A 17805-nucleotide genomic window follows, 5' to 3' on the forward strand; every position below is an offset into this window, starting at 1 on the left:
ACCCATCTTAAGATCCTTGATAGAGGAGCGGAGGTTCTTGGCCAAAATCTCCAGGTAGGCCGTGCTGTCCATCTTCCCATGGATGCGGACCAGATGGCCAGGCCCCTTGGCTGAGAAACAGCCCCACAGCATGATGCTGCCACCACCATGCTTGACTGTAGGGATGGTATTCTTGGGGTCGTATGCAGTGCCATCCAGTGTCCAAACGTCACGTGTGTGGTTGGCACCAAAGATCTCGATCTTGGTCTCATCAGACCAAAGAACCTTGAACCAGTCTGTCTCAGAGTCCTCCAAGTGATCATGAGCAAACTGTAGACGAGCCTTGACATGACGCTTTGAAAGTATAGGTACCTTACGGGCTCGTCTGGAACGGAGACCATTGCGGTGGAGTACGTTACTTATGGTATTGACTGAAACCAATGTCCCCACTGCCATGAGATCTTCCCGGAGCTCCTTCCTTGTTGTCCTTGGGTTAGCCTTGACTCTTTGGACAAGTCTGGCCTCGGCAAGGGTGGAAACTTTCAAAGGCTGTCCAGGCCGTGGAAGGCTAACAGTAGTTCCATAAGCCTTCCACTTCCGGATGATGCTCCCAACAGTGGAGACAGGTAGGCCCAACTCCTTGGAAAGGGTTTTGTACCCCTTGCCAGCCTTGTGACCCTCCACGATCTTGTCTCTGATGGCCTTGGAATGCTCCTTTTGTCTTTCCCATGTTGACCAAGTATGAGTGCTGTTCACAAGTTTGGGGAGGGTCTTAATTAGTCAGAAAAGGCTGGAAAAAGAGATAATTAATCCAAACATGTGAAGCTCATTGTTCCTGAAATACTTCTTAATTCTTTAGGGGAACCAAACAGAATTCTGGTGGTTTGAGGGGTTGAATAATAAATGACCCTCTGAATAAACTTTTCACAATTTAAAAAAAAAATAAAAAAAGAAATAACATTCATTTTTGCTGCAGTGCATTTCACACTTCCAGGCTGATCTACAGTCCAAATGTCACAATGCCAAGTCAATTCCGAATGTGTAAACCTGCTAAGTCTGCAGGGGGTTGAATACTACTTGTAGGCACTGTATATATATATATCTATATATCTATATATATATCTATATATATATATATATATATATATATATTATATACTCTATATGTATGATATATATATATTTATATATATATATATATATATATATATATATATATATATATATATATATTATATACAGTACAGACCAAAAGTTTGGACACACCTTCTCATTCAAAGAATTTTCTTTATTTTCAGGACTCTGAAAATTGTAGATTCACATTGAAGACATCAAAACTGAATTAAAATATGTGGAATGAAATACTTAAAAGAGGGTGAAACAACTGCAAATATGTCTTATATTCTAGGTTCTTCAAAGTAGCCACCTTTTGCTTTCATTACTACTTTGCACACTCTTGGCATTCTGTTGATGAGCTTCAAGATGTAGTCACCGGGAATGGTTTTCCAACAGTCTTGAAGGAGTTCCCAGAGATGCTTAGCACTTGTTGGCCCTTTTGCCTTTACTCTGTGGTCCAGCTCACCCCAAACCATCTCGATTGGGTTCAGGTCTGGTGACTGTGGAGAACAGGTCATCTGGCGTAGCACCCCATCACTCTCCTTCTTAGTCAAATAGCCCTTACACAGTCTGGAGGTGTGTTTGGGGTCATTGTCCTGTTGAAAAATAAATGATGGTCCAACTAAACGCAAACTGGATGGAATAGCACGCCGCTGTAAGATGCTGTGGTAGGCATGCTGGTTCTGTATGCCTTCAATTTTGCATAAATCCCCAACAGTGTCACCAGCAAAGCACCCCCACACCATCACACCTCCTCCTCCATGCTTCACGGTGGGAACCAGGCATGTAGAGTCCATCCATTCACCTTTTCTACAAAGATACGTTGGTTGGATCCAAAGATCTCAAATTTGGACTCATCAGACCAAAGCACAGATTTTCACTGGTCTAATGTCCATTCCTTGTGTCCTTTAGCCCAAACAAGTCTCTTCTGCTTGTTGCCTGTCCTTAGCAGTGGTTTCTTAGCAGCTATTTTACCATGAAGGACTGCTGCACAAAGTCTTCTCTTAACAGTTGTTCTGGAGATGAGAAGGTGTGTCCAAACTTTTGGTCTGTACTGTGTGTGTGTGTGTGTATATATATATATATATGTATATATATATAGATACACACACAGTGCTGGCCAAAATTATTGGCACCCCTGCAATTCTGTCAGATAATACTCAGTTTCTTCTTGAAAATGATTGCAATCACAAATTCTTTGGTATAATTATCTTCATTTAATTTGTCTTCAATGAAAAAATAAGAAAAAAAATTGTCATAAAGCCAAATTGGATATAGTTTCACACCAAACAAAAAAAGGGGTGGACAAAAGTATTGGCACTGTTTGAAAAATCATGTGATGCTTCTCTAATTTGTGTAATTAACAGCACCTGTAACTTACCTGTGGCACCTAACAGGTGTTGGCAATAACTAAATCACACTTGCAGCCAGTTGACATGGATTAAAGTTGACTCAAGCTCTGTCCTGTGTCCTTGTGTGTACCACATTGAGCATGGAGAAAAGAAAGAAGACCAAAGAACTGTCTGAGGACTTGAGAATCTAAATTGTGAGGAACCATGAGCAATCTCAAGGCTACAATTCCATCTCCAAAGACCTGAAAGTTCCTGTGTCTACGGTGCGCAGTGTCATCAAGAAGTTTAAAGCCCATGGCACTGTGGCTGACCTCCCTAGATGTGGAAGGAAAAGAAAAATTGACGAGAGATTTCAATGCAAGATTGTGTGGATGGTGGATAAAGAACCTCGACTAACATCCAAACAAGTTCAAGCTGCCCTGCAGTCGGAGGGTACTACAATGTCAACCTGTACTTTCCGTTGGCGTCTGAATGAAAAAGGACTGTACAGTAGCATAACCTGGAAGACCCCACTTCTTACTCCGAGACATAAAAAATCCAGGCTGGAGTTTGCCAAAACTTACCTGAGAAGGCCTAAAATGTTTTGGAAGAATGTTCTCTGGTCAGATGAGTCAAAAGTAGAGCTTTTTGGGAAAAGCCATCAACATAGAGTTTACAGGGAAAAAAAAGAGGCATTCAAAGAAAAGAACATGGTCCCTACAGTCAAACATGGCGGAGGTTTCATGATGTTTTGGGGTTGCTTTGATGCCTCTGGCACTGGACTGCTTGACCGTGTGCATGGCATTATGAAGTCTGAAGACTACCAACAAATTTTGCAGCATTATGTAGGGCCTAGTGCGAGAAAGCTGGGTCTTCCTCAGAGGTCATGGGTCTTCCAGCAGGACAATGACCCAAAACACACTTTAAAAAGCACTAGAAAATGGTTTGAAAGAAAGCACTGGAGACTACTAAAGTGGCCAGCAATGAGACCAGACCTGAATCCTATAGAACACCTGTGGAGAGATCTCAAAACGGCAGTTTGGAGAAGGCACCCTTCAAATATCAGGAACCTGGAGCAGTTTGCCAAAGAAGAATGGTCTAAAATTCCTGCACAGCATTGTAAGAAACTCATTGATGGTTACCGGAAGCGGATGTTCGCAGTTATTTTGGCTAAAGGTTGTGCAACCAAGTATTAGGCTAAGGCGGGCTTTGCACACTACGACATCGCAGGTGCGATGTCGGTGGGGTCAAATTGAAAGTGATGCACATCCGGCATCGCATGCGACATCGTAGTGTGTAAAGCCTAGATGATATGATTAACGGGGCGCAAAAGCGTCATAATCATATCATCGGTGCAGCGTCGGCGTAATCCATAATTACGCTGACGCGACGGTCCGATGTTGTTCCTCGCTCCTGCGGCAGCACACATCGCTGTGTGTGAAGTCGCAGGAGCGAGGAACATCTTCTACCGGCGTCACCGCGGCTTCCGTAGGATATGCGGAAGGAAGGAGGTGGGCGGGATGTTTACATCCCGCTCATCTCTGCCCCTCCGCTCCTATTGGCCGCCTGCCGTGTGACATCGCAGTGATGCCGCACGACCCGCCCCCTTAATAAGGAGGCGAGTCGCCGGCCAGAGCGACGTCGCAGGGCGGGTGAGCCCATGTGAAGCTGCCGTAGCGATAATGTTCGCTACGGCAGCTATCACAAGGATATCGCAGCTGCGACGGGGGCGGGGACTATCGCGCTCGGCATCGCAGCATCGGCTTGCGATGTCGCAGCGAGCAAAGTACCCCTAAGGGTGCCAATACTTTTGTCTGGCCCATTTTTGGAGTTTTGTGGAAAATGATCAATGATTTGATTTTTGTTTCATTCTTTTTTGTGTTTTATCATTGCAAGCAAAATAAATGAAGATAATAATACCAAAGAATTTGTGATTGCAATTATTTTCAAGAAGAAACTGAGTATTATCTGACAGAATTGAAGGAGTGCCAATACTTTTGGCCAGCGCTGTATATATCTAATATATAAAGCTGTATGTGTGTGTGTGTGTGTGTGTGTATGTTCCGGGATTGGCATCTTCACCGTCGCAGCTACAGCCACAAAATTTTGCACACTCACACGTCTGGACCCCGAGAGCGTCATAGGCTATGTTGTGAGGCGAAATTTTAACCCCGCGCTTTCCAATTTACCAATCAATTTTGCCCCTATCTACATAACGGGGAAAAAGTGAAACGAAAAGTGTATCCGCACCGTCGCATTTACAATCACAAAATTTTGCACAGACACCTCATGTGACCCAGGGAACGTCGTCGGAAAATTTTAACCCCACGCTTTACAGTTACTCTCCAAAAAACATGCCTTCATTAAAGTAAATGGAGCCTGGAACTACAGGTTATTAGTAGGAGCTGTGAGTGGTTGCTAGGAACAAAAGACATTCATAGTATAAGAAGCTTATATGTGAGGTAATAAGATGTCGGTGGGGAGACGGATAGAGAGAGACAGACAGACAGAGAGAGAGACAGAGAGAGACAGACAGGGAAAAAGACAGACAGAGACAAACGGTGAAAGAGACAGACAGAGACAGATGGGGAAAGAGACCTGGAAAGAGAAAGACCTGGAAAGAGACAGAACTGGAAAAAGACAGATGGGGAAAGAGACAGACAGACAGACATGCAGACAGGAACAGAGACAGGCAGACCGGGAAGGAGGAGACAGCCAGAGAGACAGACAAAGATAGATGGGGAAAGACACAGACCTTGATAGAGACAGACGGGGAAAGAGACAGAGAAATAGAGACAGACAAAGACAGGCAGACAGGGAAAGAGACAGACAGGAAAAGACACAGACAAAGAGATGGGGAGACAGATGGGGAAAGAGACCGACCTGGAAAGAGACAGATGGGGAAAGAAACAGAGAGATAGAGACAGACAAAGAAAGAGACAGACACAGGCAGACGAGGAAAGAGGCAGATGAGGAAAGAGACAGACCTGGAAAGAGGCAGACCTGGAAAGAGACAGACCTGGAAAGAGACAGACGGGGAAAGAGACAGATCTGGAAAGAGACAGACGGAGCACATTACTTGGCTAATTTAGTTAAATCTGTGTGGAATATCTGTGGTGTTGAAATATATGTTGTGAAATGCTTCTATTAGCTTAGTTTTTGCCTTTTAATAATTACATTTATATCTATTTGTTTTGTGGTTTTTGTGTGCAGAATACATTTTTGTTAATACATTCTATTTTGTTAACAGCAGTTATTAACCCGGGCGAAGCCGGGTAGTACAGCTAGTATATGTATATATATATAATCTAGATCGATATCAGAATTCCCTGCCTCACCAGCTTTGATAGCAGCTGTTTCTGCGTTAATTAGGCGTGTGACTAGTTGTAGGGGCCGTTGTATCCTTAGACTAGTCGTCCATCTTTCCATGCTATCCCACCCCTGTGGGCATAATAACATGATTTCCACAAGTCGGCGTCACCGCTAGGTCCTGGAAATTTTGTGCATACGCGCCGCTGTGCTCACTCACTCACACGTCTCGGCTACAGAGAGGCGCACTGAGCATGGTCAGACGTGCAGAAGCTGTTCCTCCAATCATGTACAGTGTGCCTCTCTGAAGTCGGGATGTGTACTGTACACCCAACTTCAGATGAGGCTCAATGTGAGAAAACACAGTGGCGCATGCGCAAAATTTCCAGGGGTTGACGATGACGCCGACTTGTGGAAATCATGTTATTATGTCCACAGGAGTGTGATAGCATGGAAAGAGGGCCAACTAGTCTAAGGAAACAATGCCCCTGTGACTAGTCATAGACCTAATTAGCATAGAAACAGCTCAGTTCATAAATCTTCTTTTTTTAAACATTAATTTTAGTGAATAACATTACACAGGGCTGGTGAGGGAGAGAATTTTTAACATACAAATGTGAATGCTGCTGGGGGGCATAGAGGACCTGACAGCAGGTTTCCTTAAAATGAGTTGGATGGTGGGTGAGGATGCTAAGTTCCTCATAGCTTCCACTCCAAAATTTATTATATGGCCCTGATAACCTCCTACCCAAACTAAAATTCATTATATATCCCTGGTTGTGTCTTGTCCCCCCCACAATTCATTGTGAAGCTATTATGGACGTATGATAAATTGTGGGGGGAGGTCACATGACAGGGACTAAAGCAGGCTTTACATGTTACGATATCGTTAATGAATTGTCTTCGGGGTCACAGTGTTTGTGACGCACATCCAGCTTCATTAACGAGATTGCAGTGTGTGACACTTATGAGCGACCTTAAACGATCGCAAAAGCGGTCAAAACCATTTGCCGCGGAGTGGTTGTCCTGAAACAAAAAAATTGTTTTCTGCTTATTAGCGATGTTGTTCCTCGTTCTTGCGGCACCACACATCGCTATGTGTGACACCGCAGGAGCGACGAACATCTCCTTACCTTCCTCTACCGGCAATGCGGAAGGAAGGAGGTGGGCGGGATGTTACGTCCCGCTCATCTCCGCCCCTCCGCTTCTATTGGACTCCTGCCGTGGGACGTCGCTGTGATGCCGCACGGACCGCCTCCTTAGAAAGGAGAAAAGACCGGGTTTATGCCGCGCTGAAAACCACTGATGCGTGTAAATTAAAAGATTTCCTTTTTATTGGATAGTTCCTACGCGTTTCAGAGACATCCGTCTCCTTCCTCAGGAAAAGAAATCATATTACAGCAAGGCCGCTTGGACCTATATATAAGGAGCAAACAGCCATGTATGCATTAAGGACTGCCTGTATGACTCAGAGCTGATGACTCAGAGCCACATGGTAAAGAGAAAGAAAAAAAAAAAAAAAAAAAAAGAAGAAGAAAAAAAGGGGAGATGGAACGATCGTGAATAACAGAAAAAAGTGTCTGAAACAGCATGATCCCAAGAAACATGGATAATTCCAACAAAGGGAGTACTGAAGAAATAAAAAATAAATAGATAAATGAATGAATAAAGACATGAAAACACTTGTTCCTCATGTTATTTAATAAAGTCAGGGGGGGAAGAAATGTGAGGGATGTGTTCAAGATGGTGTGCGAACCTATGAAGTATAGGTGAATTTATTGGTGTTTAGTCCTCTACTCTACATGGGGATACAGAGATTTAGAGTGAAAATTCAAAACAATGTGTAAAAAAGTATATATATATATTGAACTATATATGGGGATACAGCGATCGTGAGTGAATATCCAGAGGGACGTGAAAAAAATCTTTTTAAATTTATTTATTTATAAATAAAACTATAAAGAATGAGGAACTGCAAGGGCACTGCGATTGAAAATTATTTTGATTAAAAATGTTTATAATGTCCGACAATGACAAAAAAAGCGGGCTCAGTGAGGAAACCACTAAAAAAGAGGGGGTTGGGGACATTTATATAAAAATGACGTCCAGGGATTTTTACTTTCTAATGCTTAGTATGCATTCTATTTTTGAAAAGGAGACATGCTCCGGTAATAAGTGAGTGCAGAAGAAAAAAAAAAAAAAAAAAAAAAAAAAAAAAATAGGGCACTTGCACAGTAGAGGTGATACAAGTTCAAGGAAACGAGGGGTGACACCAGAGTTCACTACTATGCAAGCCAGATACAATGCGCTTGTGCTGGACAAGCAGACAGGGAGGTTTTGTCAATCTAGCGGCAATGAGTGCAGAGAGACAGCAAAAAAAAAAAAAAAAAAAAGTGTACCAAATGCATGTAGCAGTCATTTGCATGAAGAGTAAGAGTATTAACGAGAGATGGAGGAACATAGGGGACTAATACAGAAACGCAATAGAAATAAATAATAAATAGTAAAACAATAAGACTATACTTATTGTAGATATATATAGGACAGTGTCAATATAAAAGTACATACAATAAAACACAATAAATGGGTAAAAAGTTTGTTAGCACTAGATATAAAAACAACGGCCAAGCCACTATATAAAACCAGATAAAAGGGTACTTCATAACTGATAGGGGATAAAAACGAATTAATAAAACAAGTCAGTGACCTCATTTAGACCAAAGGGTTTTAATGTATTTAGTTTGTTGATCCAAAAGGTCTCCTTTCTGCTCAGGGTTTCCATTCTATTGGGGGCATTTGGGGCTATCTGCTCTATTGGTGTAATATTAAAAACCATCCCCTTATTGTGTTTCAGAGCGCAATGCTTAGAGAGTCCGTGGAGCATATAGCCTATCTTCACATTGTGCCTATGTGAATTTAGCCTATTGTGGAGGGCCTGACTCGTCCTTCCTACATATTGTTTTCCGCACACACAGTCTACTAAATATATAACAAAGTCCGACTGGCATGTTAAACGACTTCTGATGGGGAAATTTTCTGAGCCCCCCTGAGAGCAGAAAGTGGTCCTTTTGTGGCAAATACTTTTACAACAGAGACAATTTTTGAGACCGCATCTATAGGAGCCAATTATGGTAGCTGTTTTTTTCATCAGCAGAGGTGCTTTTAACCTGCTGGGAGCTATAATATTCTTGATGGTCGGCGCCCTTCTAAAAGTAACCCCTGGGCGAGCAGGTAACATATTTCTAAGGATGGGGTCACTTAGTAATATCCCCCAGTGTCTGGAAAAAATATTTCTAATGGTTACATTGTCACTGCTGTAAGTAGTGATGAAGTTAGCAGAAAAATCGCCCTTTCCAGCAGCATTAATAATCCCTCTTGTACCTGAGATAGATGCGGTCTTTTTGGGTTTCAGCATGTCTGTTTGTTTCAATTTGGCTGTTTCTAGGTAAGCTTTTTTCATCAAAGACCTGGGGAAGTCCTTCTCAATGAAGCGATCCCTCAAAATTCCAACCTGTTCTTTAAAATCAGCATCTAAGGTACAATTCCTTCTAATCCGTTTATACTGATTTATGGGGATGTTGTGCAACCACTTAGCATAGTGTTCACTGTGATTGTGAATGTAACTGTTCGCATCTACTTTCTTAAAGAAAGTTTTTGTAAGAATTTTGTGGTCTTGATGAAATATGGTGAGGTCCAGGAAGTGTGTCTCCTTTTCATGCACAGTGGGGGCAAATTGCAAGCCCCAATCATTATTATTTAGGGTGCTGAGGAAGGATTCTAAATTATTATGTTTACTGTCCCAGATGATGAACAGATCATCTATAAATCTTTTGTAGACTATGATGCTGCTATCAAAAATCCCATTTTCGATGTGTAATAATTCAAAGACCCCCATAAATAAATTTGCGTATGAACAAGCTGCTTTCGAGCCCATGGCTGTGCCAAGGCACTGGTGATACAGTTTGCCATCAAAAGTGAAAAAATTATTATTGAGAATGAAGCTCATTCCCTCCACTAAAAAATCTTTTTGGGGTTGTGGGATTCTGCTGTCGTTCTCAAGAAAATATGAGAAACAAAAAAGTCCTAGGTGATGGTGAATATTAGAATACAGGGATGCTACATCAATAGTAAGAAATGTGTAGGAATCCTTCCATGGTATATCCTTTATAAGGTCAATGAGATGGGCTGAATCCCTAAGGTGGCTATTTAAACTAGAGACATGTGGTTGCATGATTTGGTCAATATAATTTGCTAAATTAGCCGTCAGGGAATCTATACCAGATATTATGGGCCTCCCCGGGGGATTTACCAGACTTTTATGGATTTTGGGAAGGTGGTAGAAAAATGCCATACTGGGGTCCTTTACTTGTAGAAATCTCTTTTCAGATGAGTTTAAAATATTTAGATCCACTGCTTTTTGTATCAAGATCTTATAGGCTGAAATAGCTGATTCATAGCAATTTTTATCTACTGTCTCATAGTACAAGGGATCAGATAATATTCTGGACGCCTCTTTAAGGTAATCAGTTCTATTTTGGATTACAATCCCCCCCCCCTTGTCAGCCGCCCGTATGACTATATCAGGATTTTTCTTGAGATCATTCAGGGCTGTTCTTTCAGCATTTGAGAGGTTATATTTGAGTTTCCTTCTACTGTTCGTTACCTCCTTTAGATCTGCTAATATTAAATCGCTGAAGGTTTTGATAAAATGCCCCTTACTTTCTGTGGGATAAAATCTGGATTTTGGTTTAACCATAGTGTGACAAAAGGGGTCTGGTTCTTCTATAGGGGCGGGGGTAGCATCCCCTTTCAATAAAAAGTGCCTCTTTAGGGTGAGCTTTCTTATATAGCTCTGTACGTCCAGAAATATATCAAAATCCTTGGATTTATAGGATGGGCAAAATGAAAGACCTTTATTAAGTACCCTTAATTCTCCTTCGTTTAAAACATAATCCGAAAAGTTAAAAATATTAGTGGTGGACCTATTGATACCAGATTCATTGGTTAGGCAACCCTTTTTTCTTTTTTGTTTGTGCCTGTGCCCTGCTCGGACTCCTCTATTGTATTTTTTCGCTTTTTGGTGGATCTTGGTATCAGAAAATCCGTAATTGTCCCCCCTCTCTGGCTCTTGGCTGGGGGCAAAAAGGGTACCAAAGGTGTTACTTTATTGGAATTATCTATGGTTATTTTGTCGTTACCCATAGGCCTGTCAGGTGCAGCGACCGTATCCTGTACTGCACTCTGTACTGCAATCTGTGCTGTAGGAAGGGGAATGTAGTCGTCATGGGTGGACAGGTCCAGTAGATCAATGAAATCTTGGTCTTGTGTGATATCCTTTTCTCCTAATGTATCATTTAAACCAGGTGACAATAATGCCCTTTCATTCCTGATTTTTTCTATTTGTAACCTGATCTTGGCAAGGTGTTCCCTAGTCTCCTCAAGAGTTTTAGGGCCAGAGGGGTCAGTACGGCTCCTAGAGGTGGAGGGAGGGGTGGTCCCTTTGGTGCAAGATGGTCTGTCTATGTTGGATTGCAGGAAGACCTCATCCACCAAAAGGTCAATCTTGTCTGGGGGTCTATTGATACCATTAGTATCGGTTGTTTTTATGGTGTTTTTTGTGGTTACAGGGATAGTATCATTGGTTTTTAGATTTTTGTCATTATTATTCTGCTTATGAAACCTACTATTAACAAAGCTCCTTTTACTGCTGTGATTATTATTAGTTGAGCTGTGTCTCCTGAAGCTCATTTTTCTAACAGGGAGATCTCCTGCGGGGGGGGCTATATTTGCCCGAGTTTTCTCTTGCCTGTCCCTTTGGAGCTTTCTAGATTTTCTAATGATTGTATCGTGTTCTAATTGCAGCAGACGTGTATTTATACTAGAATTTAAATTCCTATACTCAGGATGTAGCATATAGAGAGTAAGTTTACTATACAAATCAGAAATTTTTGCAGCAGATGCTACAGCAATGCTGGATCTTTTCTCATGAAGGCATAACAACATACCTTGCATGCAGTTCATAAAGAGTCCATCCCATTTAGCCGTGAAGGTAGGGTCCTGTGGAAACGGAGAACTGCGATGGATTTGCAGCCCCCTAGGGCAGAGTTTTTCTTCCATGTAAATGGACAAAAACCTTGCATCAAGACTATAGTGCAGTTCCTCTTTCAAAAGGTCCTCAAGCGAGTGAAAGAGTTTCTTCATATTGGAGGTTTCCTCCTCTGTGAAGGTGAAGGATAATCCTGCATCCATAACGGTGTCCTCAACGAAATCCTCTGGAGATCCGACCGTTTGTAGTAAGAGCCTTTCTCTGGAGGATAGGCGGTTTTCAAAGTAATCCATGATGTCTGCGTACAATGTAGTCAAGGACCCTCTGCAGCCGGTTTTCCCACAAAGAAGGATGAGGTCAGAGAGCCAAATCCTGGTGTCCAGAGACCTTGTAAAACTGTAAAGGGGAAAAAAGCGCAATAGGGTCTTACCCGGTATGAGGGTGGACAAACAATACAAAGAAGCACTCACCTGGTGAGGTTGTGCCAGTCACAACCCCTTATGATAGCCTGTGAGTGCCTGGTGGTTTAGCTGCAGCCCCGGGAGAGGAATTTTGTATCACACAGGTAGAAGAAAAGACCGGGTTTTAGAAGGGCGCCGACCATCAAGAATATTATAGCTCCCAGCAGGTTAAAAGCACCTCTGCTGATGAAAAAAACAGCTACCATAATTGGCTCCTATAGATGCGGTCTCAAAAATTGTCTCTGTTGTAAAAGTATTTGCCACAAAAGGACCACTTTCTGCTCTCAGGGGGGCTCAGAAAATTTCCCCATCAGAAGTCGTTTAACATGCCAGTCGGACTTTGTTATATATTTAGTAGACTGTGTGTGCGGAAAACAATATGTAGGAAGGACGAGTCAGGCCCTCCACAATAGGCTAAATTCACATAGGCACAATGTGAAGATAGGCTATATGCTCCACGGACTCTCTAAGCATTGCGCTCTGAAACACAATAAGGGGATGGTTTTTAATATTACACCAATAGAGCAGATAGCCCCAAATGCCCCCAATAGAATGGAAACCCTGAGCAGAAAGGAGACCTTTTGGATCAACAAACTAAATACATTAAAACCCTTTGGTCTAAATGAGGTCACTGACTTGTTTTATTAATTCGTTTTTATCCCCTATCAGTTATGAAGTACCCTTTTATCTGGTTTTATATAGTGGCTTGGCCGTTGTTTTTATATCTAGTGCTAACAAACTTTTTACCCATTTATTGTGTTTTATTGTATGTACTTTTATATTGACACTGTCCTATATATATCTACAATAAGTATAGTCTTATTGTTTTACTATTTATTATTTATTTCTATTGCGTTTCTGTATTAGTCCCCTATGTTCCTCCATCTCTCGTTAATACTCTTACTCTTCATGCAAATGACTGCTACATGCATTTGGTACACTTTTTTTTTTTTTTGCTGTCTCTCTGCACTCATTGCCGCTAGATTGACAAAACCTCCCTGTCTGCTTGTCCAGCACAAGCGCATTGTATCTGGCTTGCATAGTAGTGAACTCTGGTGTCACCCCTCGTTTCCTTGAACTTGTATCACCTCTACTGTGCAAGTGCCCTAGTTTTTTTTTGTTTTTTTTTTTTTGCTTCTGCACTCACTTATTACCGGAGCATGTCTCCTTTTCAAAAATAGAATGCATACTAAGCATTAGAAAGTAAAAATCCCTGGACGTCATTTTTATATAAATGTCCCCAACCCCCTCTTTTTAGTGGTTTCCTCACTGAGCCCGCTTTTTTTGTCATTGTCGGACATTATAAACATTTTTAATCAAAATAATTTTCAATCGCAGTGCCCTTGCAGTTCCTCATTCTTTATAGTTTTATTTATAAATAAATAAATTTAAAAAGATTTTTTTCACGTCCCTCTGGATATTCACTCACGATCGCTGTATCCCCATATATAGTTCAATATATATATATACTTTTTTTACACATTGTTTTGAATTTTCACTCTAAATCTCTGTATCCCCATGTAGAGTAGAGGACTAAACACCAATAAATTCACCTATACTTCATAGGTTCGCACACCATCTTGAACACATCCCTCACATTTCTTCCCCCCCTGACTTTATTAAATAACATGAGGAACAAGTGTTTTCATGTCTTTATTCATTCATTTATCTATTTATTTTTTATTTCTTCAGTACTCCCTTTGTTGGAATTATCCATGTTTCTTGGGATCATGCTGTTTCAGACACTTTTTTCTGTTATTCACGATCGTTCCATCTCCCCTTTTTTTCTTCTTCTTCTTTTTTTTTTTTTTTTTCTTTCTCTTTACCATGTGGCTCTGAGTCATCAGCTCTGAGTCATACAGGCAGTCCTTAATGCATACATGGCTGTTTGCTCCTTATATATAGGTCCAAGCGGCCTTGCTGTAATATGATTTCTTTTCCTGAGGAAGGAGACGGATGTCTCTGAAACGCGTAGGAACTATCCAATAAAAAGGAAATCTTTTAATTTACACGCATCAGTGGTTTTCAGCGCGGCATAAACCCGGTCTTTTCTTCTACCTGTGTGATACAAAATTCCTCTCCCGGGGCTGCAGCTAAACCACCAGGCACTCACAGGCTATCATAAGGGGTTGTGACTGGCACAACCTCACCAGGTGAGTGCTTCTTTGTATTGTTTGTCCACCCTCATACCGGGTAAGACCCTATTGCGCTTTTTTCCCCTTTACAGTTTTACAAGGTCCTTAGAAAGGAGGCGGTTCGCCGGCCAGAGCGACGTCGCAGGGCAAGTAAGTCCGTGTGACGGGGTTAAGCGAGGTTGTGCAGCACGGGCAGCCCGTGTCGCACATACGACGGGGGCGGGTACGATTGCTTGCGATCTCGCTAGCGAGATCGCAGCGTGTGAAGTCCGCTTAAGGCTTTGCGCACAAATTCAGTATTTGCAGCATAAAATTGTGCTGCAAGTGCTGATGTGTTGGCAGGAAGAACACTGCATAAAATATGCGTTTTGCTTGCAACTGTAAAACACTGCGGATTTTCTGCTACAAAATCGCAATGTGTGCACATAGCCTTATAATTAACAGAGACTGATTAGTTTATATTTATTAGGCGACAGTTTATAGCTAATGGGGGCACAGTGCGGCTTATTTATCACCCTATATTCTGAATGTTGTATGGCTCATTGTATAATATATAGTCTGGTACATATTTATATTCAAAGGCACAGTCTGGGGGATTTTTTATTCAGGAGGTAAATGTATGTATACAATATATGTGACCTTGTTATTTTCAGGGCTGCAGTGATCAATGTGACAAGAAGAGTAGTTGCAATAAGATGGCGACATGAAGGTCTGACAAGATGGAGAAGAGACAACAGAAAATAACTTATCAGTTGAGACCTCAGCGGTAAGCAACTTTTTGAAAACATTTATTCTGTATTGTATGACTTGGAGTATTGCTGTTATTTGTTAAATCCGTTAGGCCACATTATCATATTTGTGTGACATTTCCGTGTGTTGCCAGACTTTTTTTATGAGACGGCACGTGGACCCCTAGAGTTTCATAGATCCATTCACATATCTGTGAAAATCACAGCTCTGAGAATGAGATCTGTGAGACTCGGAGCATGTGCTGTTCTGATCTGATTATGAGGAATAGGACAAACTCCATGGGTCAGTGCGCTGTCCGAGAAAAAAAGTCAGGAAGCACACTGACACTGCACACGGATGCAGGATGCAACCTCATTATTTAGTGTACTCACTATGCAACCCGCAAGTGGCGTCATGACATAAACTTTATTGAACATTCCCTTGTATATAAACCCCTTTTTAAAGCCACCCCCAGGGTCACGGACCGGGCAACAGCCACCCAGTGACACATCCCAGTAGTACATTGCCCAAGTACCCCATAGCCCTGGGCGGCACAATTGAACTGAAGCTCTCACAAACAGATTGGATACCAGTATCACTACGCATGAGTGATAATGCTTCCAGTCACCAGGGGGGGGAGCCAGCTGTAAAATGCAGGGGGACCTGAAAACGATGCACATTTGTATATGAAAGCCCATTCACTTGCCAACTCTAATTTTTTGGGGTTTGGAAAGTGTGATTCTTTTCTGGGGTAAATTATTTCTTTTGGGAGTAAACATAGCAGTACAAAGAGAATAATAAGTTTAAGTAGGTAATTTAAACGTCTGCAAATATAGTATGTACCCACCACTATGGGATTGGTTCTGTGGTTCTGCACCATGAGAATAGCAGATTTGATAGGAAAATGTGCATCTGAACCAGTAATCGGATTAACATAAAATGTTGATGTTCCAGAATATGATGACATGAATATATTTGAATAAATGTTGATTTTTTTGCTCAAAAATAAATATGAATTGTTGTTCATGGGAAAATATAAGACATCTCCTGATATTTATAATAATAATAATTATTATTATTATTATTATTATTATTAAGGAGCCAAAAAAATAAGCCCTAGTGCAACTTTCGGCGCAAAAAATAATATAAAAACCTGTTTTATTTTTGAGGAAACGATCTTGCAATATGACAATATTCCAGAATATAGCGCAACTAATTTTCTCATATGAAGCCCAGCAAAAAGCTGGACTTCAGAGGAGCATTAACACGGTAACCATGGGCGTCTTCAGCATGCCCTGTCTGCCATCAGCTGCCTATAATCACATTGAAGGGTGTCTGATGGGATCCATTTAAATGTAAACAAGCACTTTAAATGCTGTGGTTTTTAATTGACAGAAGCATTTAAAAGGTTAAACTGTAGCGATCACACCAAGGTCCAGTTGCTGCTGTTACACTCAGATGCCGGCTTTGCAATACAAAATGATTTCCCCTGGCATGAAGCAGACTCAGCTACTGAGCCCGATTTATAAACCTTGCACGTGAACCATGACAAAATTGTATTTGATAGGTCGGTTGGGGGTTAAAGAAAAGACAAAGCCGATTTCAGAATAAAAAACAAAACAAATACAGTTTTTCATCCTTCGATATTAAGATATTTATTAGGGATGATTGAATACCAAAATATTCGAGTTTGCGAATATCCGACGAATAGGTCTCCGCTATTAGACTATTCGTGAATATTCGATGCTCAATGTAAGTATATGGGAAGCCAGAATAATTTCACGTTGGTCCTAACGGTGAGCTGTGGTGACTGAGGAAAAGGCTGAAATGGATGGGAAAAGGCTGAAACAGTATGGGCACATGCCTGACTGCATTTCTGGTGTCTTGGAATAAGATGTTCAGAGAAGCACACGGCTTTTACGTAGTTGCCAGAACAGCTTTCAAACCAAAGTAAGGGTATGTGCGCATGTTGCATTCTGGCGTGACAAATAAAAAGCAGCATTTGTCGCTGCGTTTTGGATGAATTTTGGATGCATTTTTGACAGTGCGGTCACACTCGGCTCTGCTACATCCCCATAGAGCATGGCTGGCTGCGAGACAGAGCCGCGCGATCAGAATGAACTCGGATGAACTTCACCTGACTTCATTGTCATCGCGCAGCTCTGTCTGTGTGCCGCTGCCTGATTTGCGATCACAGGTAAAGGACTCGTGTGGATTACGCCGGACCTAGAGGGGTATTTGGGGATTTTAATAAAGTGGTGAAACAGGGTGGTTTATTTTTTTGTCTTTTATTCCAAATAATGGATTTTTTGGGTGTTTGTGTTTATTTACTTTCACATACAGGTTAATCATGGGGGGTTGGGGATGACACTTGAAGTTTTCACCCCCGTCGGGTAAATTACCGGGACGCGTGAAGATATTTCCCGGCCTAGGGTCTACGTACCCCGTCGTGCCCTGGCTCCTACCCAGCGATAGCTCAAGGCTACCAGCCGCCCTCCTAGGCAGTCCATGCCCCCTGACACTATCCCCTGCGACCGGGGTTCCAACGTCTGCCACAGTAAATCTTCTGCGTCATTGTTGCATTGTCCTGAGGAAGGGGGCAGAGACCCCTGAAACGCGTAGACTTGTTCATGCTTCCTAATAAATGACTTGGAAAATTATCCTTTGGATTGAATGGTGATAAGCGCGGCGCTGATCCC

Source organism: Anomaloglossus baeobatrachus, chromosome 2, assembly GCF_048569485.1.
Source record: "Anomaloglossus baeobatrachus isolate aAnoBae1 chromosome 2, aAnoBae1.hap1, whole genome shotgun sequence".
NCBI classification, from domain to species: domain Eukaryota; kingdom Metazoa; phylum Chordata; class Amphibia; order Anura; family Aromobatidae; genus Anomaloglossus; species Anomaloglossus baeobatrachus.